Below are 7,514 nucleotides of genomic sequence, written 5' to 3'. Positions count from 1 at the left end.
GTTTTTAGTATCCAGTTGGGTCTGTTGTGGTGGTTGGTACATGGCTACGCAAATACTTAACGAGAAGGAATGGCTTACCGGTTTATGAAGACTACAAATCAGAAAAGAAGATTATACACTATTCTCATTTGGTGGTGGCAACAAACATCAAATTAGAAAGATACAAAGGTAGACCTGCTAATAAGGTATTGTGAACACTTTCAGTAGAAGAGCATGAGGCAATCATAGACGCATTACAGAAGAGAGAGGATGCAGATGGTACATTAGGTTGAATCAAATTTATATGCATGTAAGTTTGTGTTACTTGTGTGAACTCTTTTATATTTAATCATGATAATTGTTTTTCTTTGTCCCTTTAACATTGTATTTGTCTACATTTGATACAATTTTGGTTTCATAAACAACATTGTATTAGTTATCTTCTTCTTAATGTTATTTTGTGCACATTGTAATTGTGTTACAATTGAATTCTAATTTTTTATGATATAGTTATTTTATTGTAATCTCTTCATAGATTAATTGTAAGTTTAAAGATAGAATTATGTCTTAAATATGACCTGACTCTATATTTATCATTGTATGACAAATCTATATTTATAGTGTACTTTTTTATTTTAGTATCATGAAGTCCATGCTTTTCATACCACTACTATCCACACTAATAAACCATCAATACACTAGTAAAGTAGTGTGGTCAACTTAAGAGGAAAGTCGATACTATGTTTGTAGCTTCCTAATAATTTGGATAGCCTTAGTTCCATCAATCTATTGGATTCCTCTATGAGATTCATTTATAATTAACAATCCTTTTATATAATAATGAAAATCATGATTCCTCTATGAGATTCATTTATAATTAATAAGTCGATACTTGTGTGAACTCTTTTAAATATTTAATCATGATAATTGTTTTTCTTTGTCCCTTTAACATTGTATTTGTCTACATTTGATACAATTTTGGTTTCATAAAATATAAGATGATCAATCACAATGTTAATATATAAAGTCATAAATAGATCACATAACAAGTCATAAATAAAAAGTCTTATATACAATCACATAACAATTCCTGATGACACAATAACAAGTCTTGAAATAATAATTTAATAAGGAAATGACATTAAAACAAGTCCAAATAACATAATAACAAAATAATGTATCATATATAATCACTAGAGTGCACCAAATCACATAACACGACCTGATATCATAATAGAAAGAAAATGACATAATAAAAAGTCCTATATATAATCACATAACACATAACAACAAGTCCTATATATAATCACATAATAACAAGTCTTGGGATAACATAACAAGTGTCATCATAAAAAGTCCACAATACAATAACATGACATGATCTAAAATATACAATCTAAGAACTCGCGTGCATCTCATCTGCAGTCCTCTTCACTCCATGTGAAGGTGGCTGAGATGAATCATCCTACTGCACGTGGTCCTGAGATGCACCATCATGTTTCTGTGCAATATCAGTGTCTCCACCCTCCTGTGCAGTATCAGTGACTCCACCCTCCTGTACATTATTAAAAGATTTTACATGAGAAGAAGTTACTTGCATAATTCACTTATAAAGTAATTAAATACTAAAAAATTTAAAATAAATTACCAAACGACCGTGCTCTACAATGCCCTCACTGGTACGTGGAGGTCCACTATCATGAACAAGAAAAGTGGTCATTGCCAAGTCCTGCAAAAAAAACATTGTACATCAATTTTGATAATCCCTATAAAAGCCAAGTATATAGTATAAACAAATTAGAAATTATTTTTGTAATCATCGTGCCTCAAATGATAATGTTGATGGTTGCATCTGGCTCAACCCCATAGCCGTACTAATATTGGTAGTGGTGTGGACTTGAACAACATATATAAAGCATAAATCAAACGTGTACACACACACACACACACACACACACACACACACACACACACACACACACACACACACACACACACACACACACACACACACACACACACATATATATAGACTACAAGATTATCACAGAAAAGCATACATGTGATGCAGGCAAAGTAACTAATGGTCGAAGGCGTACATGTAATGCACCATCAAACAATCCAGAAGCCTACAATTGCAAAAAATAACGAACATGAATCAAAGTTGTGCTTAAATTAGTAAGCATGTAAACACTTCAAATTAATGGATGAAAAACATACTAGTGGTATATGAGGCTGAGCCTCAATGGTCCATGGGTCACGTGAAGAACTACCCACCTCAGTGCTACATGAAGCACCCTACAAAATTGAAAAAACATATCATATGTAAATCATTACATTAAAAAATTTATTGTTTATTTTAAATGTACATATCAATACAATGTATCTAGATGAAAGTGCATACCGTAAATGGGGCACCAACATCTCTAGGTATTGAGGTAGCATGATGTCAGTTCCTCAATGATGTGGTATGATCCATCCTTTGTTCAGAAAAAAATGACTCATGTTATGGTTCATATGTGTATATATAAGGAATTTAATATTGCACTATAAATTATACAAATAAATTTGTACCTCTATAGGCTGATCATCGTCTGCCCATAGGAGATCAACATATGAAGAGACGACATCAGCATGTGTAGTCTCCTCGACATCATCGTAACCACCATGGGTGGCATCAGCATCATCAAAATCACCATCTCCTCTAGGGGCAACCTCACTCTGTGGACCCCTACATACATCCCCACAACTCGTGCAAACATGCGCTAAGCATGGGGCAGCCCTCACATCTCGCAACTGCTGTACCAAATTGCCCGACAGGGCACTCAATGAACCTAGAGCAGAATCCACTGCTCGATGATGGGCAAGTGCTGGAACAACTGGTGATGGAAGAGGAACCAATGGATCATCGTGCACACGGTTTCTAACCCTGTCACTCAATTTTGCTCCTAGCCTATCCTGGGGCATGCCTCTCCCAACCCCCTGAAACGATCTAATATCAAAGTAATTGGGCTTTTTGCCCAATTCAAATTCCGCCCATAATTTATTCAAAAAATACATCGGGACCTCATGATTGGAGTGTGACCATCCACCACCGCTCCCAAAAGTGGCTAGCAATGCCCAGGTGCCTACACCATCGAATAGAGAGATCCGTGGCTTCTTCAAATCTATCTCTTCACCCGTCTTAGGGTTCACAAAATATTTTTTCAAATCTATTTTTGTTATTTTTAAGTCATTAACTTGTTTGTATGTGAGGCCATCTATGTAAAATGCACGCAATCCCTCACGCCAACTACGATAGCTATCTAGCTTGCTATCTAATGCCTACACAAACTATACAATTCCTTGCATACTATCTACAAGGCGTAACAACTGAGGGGGTGGATGAGGCTCATGCCTAATAGTGTGAATATCTCTAATCAAAGCATCAATATTTGTCCTAATTGTCTGTCGCAACTGATATGGTGGAGGTGGAGGTGGAGGTGGAGGGGGTGGAGGTGGAGGTGGTACTATACCTAATAGCTCATCTATCTCAAACTCATCCATCATGTGAAAATAATCTGCATATATATACAAACATGAAAATTTACAATTACAATTACAAACATGAAAATTTACAAACTTGAAAATTTATAATTACAATTACAAACATGAAAATTTACAATTACAAACTATTTAATTTACATTTCACCTTCCAAAAAAACTTATAATTAAATACAATTTAGCAACTTAAATATAAAAAAAGGAAACTCACATAGATCTATAATATTATTAATAGGTGGGTAATAATAAGCATTATTTAAGAAATATTATCCACTTAAATCAAAGTATAAGAAAAATTCTACAAAATAAAACATCATAATGCCCATGCAACTCAAACAATACTTTTTAACATCTAAAGATGAATTAGTATAAGTTCCATCAAAATCATAAAAATAATCGTAAGTTAAAGTCATAAGTTATATCTATGAACTTGTCAATACATGTACTACTTTGTTGTGTTCTTTTCTAGAATCATTGGATGATTTAGTGATCGCAACTAGTAGTACTACACTAAGTTGAAGCTTGAATAAATGACCATTTTTTGTGATTTCACATTCTAGTCATTTACTTGGACATCTTGACACTTGAAAATGACCGTCTTACATGAGATGAATTTGTTTGATATGTTTTATATGTATTGATTTTATTGATTTTTCAAGGTTTTATTTGAGGAGGTATCATAGGTTTCTCTATTCATCCTTTTGTGGTAAAATTAGAAAGGGATAACTATGATTCTTTTGTAAAATGGTATCTTCATAAGTTTTAGGTGGTGTGATCATTTTCCTTTTATGTATGGAGTCATACCTAAACTAGAAACACTAGAAAATATATAATCTTGGTGTAACATCATTGACCATGTAGGAGTGATTTGATCTAGTATCAAGATCATGATTCTATGTGTATTGCATTGGATATTGATTTCCCCCACACACTTTGGAATAGACTTTAGGAGATCCATGGAGACCCTCATATCTCTCCATTCCTAGAGGATCCTATTGTAGATTGTTTCATTCCCTTTGTAGATGAAGATCACATACCCTTCGATGGTGATACTTAAGAGGAAATTCATTATATCATATTAAATAATTTATTTACTTAAGATCAACTTTTATTTACATATTAAATAATTTTCAAAATATATTTTAATTATGTACATCGATTATATCAATTAGAATAAACATTTGGTAATGAAATACAAGCAATTATCATAAAAAATTTATAACCAATTCATTCTAAATGTAAAATGATACATATACATATAAATATATAATCAGTTTTTTAATTTAATATATACTTGGCAAAACAAATTTATATAGACGTGTAAATTTTTAAGTAATTTAGTGGGGTTTATAATGAAACCTATCCAAGAAAATTTGTCATATATTAGAATACATAACTCATCTACCCTATACAGACGCCACCCTCAACTCTCCCTTCTTGTTGGTTCTTATTTTACTATTTCAATTAATGCTTTCACATAATATAATACATTCACTTCCAACACACACTCTACTATTTTCATGTGCATTTTGCAAACCAACCAACACTTTACTAATATTGCTACAATAATATTGTAATACCTCAAACTCTTGATGTACACCTTCTATTTATACTTTCTTTCTTTCCATTTGAGGCAAGTAGGTCACTAAGTCCAATCCTTTCGAGCAATCAACAAACATTTCTTAGACAACCCTACCTTGATTCTACCTTAACAATTTTCATGTCCATAATTAAAAGGAGTCTTAAGATCCATTTTCATAAGCCTACATTAATAATGAACATAATTAGGTTGAAGAAAAACCCCTCTTAGATAAATTTTTTTTGTGATGTTACCTACCTCCATACTTGTCTCTTCTAGTGCAACTTTCATGAATCCTAGAGTTTATTTTGATTTGTAAATAAAGATTTGGTTAAACCTTTTGTAAAATAAATTATTACAGGGTTTTTGATCCTTTCCTTTCTCTATGTTTATTATACTTATCATCCAATCCAATGGAAAAAAACACTCTCCTATAACAAAAAAAAACTAAATTTAACTCTAAAAGCTCCAATCAAAAACTAAATATATGTTCCATTTGATACAACACTGCTAGGAAAAACACTGATCACTAAGCACCACTTAATACCATAAGCATCAATAACACTCCTTCAAATGTTATAGCACCACCTTTATTACTAATCCATTAAATTAGTATTCTACAAAATAGACACTAATCTAATGAAATTAAAACCATTTATTTAAAACTTATAATTCTCCTTAATAGAATCCTTATCAAACCTCAATAATAGTTAAGGAACATTAATCCATGGTGTCCAACTCAATTGCTTAGGACATGAAAACATTAAAATTTCAGACCCTAAATATAGCTGCCATTACGAATGCTTAAGGTGGTTGATAACATACATGTTACTCTAAATGTTTTCTTGAGCTAGGAATCATGGTATATTGCCAAGTTATTGAATCTTAATCCAATGTTTAGGGTTTTAATTAAATATTATAATTAAAGATTATAATTTAGGGTTTAGGGTTTAGGGTTTAGGGTTAATCAACCAAGATAGTCAAATTTCTCTTGGGACTTGTTCGTTTTTTTCTATTTAGGGTTTAGTGTTTGTTTTTCTGTTCCGGGTTTATTGTTTGTTTTTTGTGTCTAATGTTTATTGTTCGTTTTTCTGTTCAGGGTTTATTGTCTGTTTTTTGCATCTAATGTTTATTGTTTGTTTACGTTTTTGTTTTTTATTTTTTTCCTACGGTTTAAATACTATTCATGTTTTTTGTTTTTTTCCTACGGTTTTTACTATTCATGTTTTTTGCAATATTTGAAAACTGAAAACTATTTTAAACATGAAATAAAAGACGATTTTCAAACTTTAAAACATAAATATTAAAAAATAACAATACATTAACATTTTTTTATGAAAAACAATAAAAATAAATAAAATAGAATATAAAAAATAAAACTAAATACCTGGAAGGAGGTAAAAATGGTCTAGGGGGTTAGCTGAGGTGAAAAAAATGGGTACCCGTGCTCCTCAGAAACACCTGCCCGTTTTCCAAATAGTAAAAATGATGGAAAATGGTAAAAAAAAAAAAATACATTTCAAAAACGGATGCCTGTTTATTTCAAATCAGGCACCCGATTTGAAATAAACGGGCGTCCGTTTAGCTTCGGGCACCCGTTGCTAAATGGATGCCCATTTTTTGATGGCTCGGGCACCCGAAGCTAAACGGGTGCTCGATTTGTAAAAATGGGGCACCCGTTTCTAGCGGGCTCATTTCCCAACCCGCGGACTTCCGCGGGATTGGGACCCAACTTTGTACGTTTACCCAAGGTCTATGATATGAAATGAAATGCTTTTAAATTTTTATGATGATATTTTAACAAAGAGAGGCTAAAATGCTTAGTAAATTAGACTATAATGTAGATGCATGAAACTTGGATATATGGAGATTGAGGAATAAGAGCTTTATTTATAGGGAAAATAGGGCAATGGATGGTTAAGATTGAATAATCTTAACAATGGTTAGGATTGAAATTTACTCAACCCATGTTTACAATTTTCACCAATGAAATGGTGACAATTGTCAACAAGAGGTGGCTTGAGAGGAGATGCAAGAGGCATTAAATGCCTAAGAGGACATGAAGGTTACCTTAGGAGGTAAGGTTAAGGTTAGGTTAGAGTTATCCATTGGATAAATCTTTTACCCAAGGGGTAAACTCTTGTGCAAGGGTTAATAAGATAACTAGAGTTAGAGCCATGAGTGCTTGATGAGACCCTTGGGTTAGATGAGGGTTAAGTTAGAGAGAAAGTCTCTAACCATGAAGGGAGGTTGAGTTAACCATTAATGGTTTGGAAGACTTTGGGGAAATATTTGTAAGAGTCCTTCCAAATTTGGGGGAACTCAACAAGTTAGCTTGTTGAAGACATATAGCCTTAAATGCATTTAGAAGACTTTCCTCCAAATTTGAGAAGTGACCTCCTCAAACTTAGGG

The sequence above is a fragment of the Cryptomeria japonica genome, chromosome 1 (genome assembly GCF_030272615.1).
Source record: "Cryptomeria japonica chromosome 1, Sugi_1.0, whole genome shotgun sequence".
NCBI lineage: Eukaryota > Viridiplantae > Streptophyta > Pinopsida > Cupressales > Cupressaceae > Cryptomeria > Cryptomeria japonica.
Note: the sequence above shows the minus strand (reverse complement) of the source record.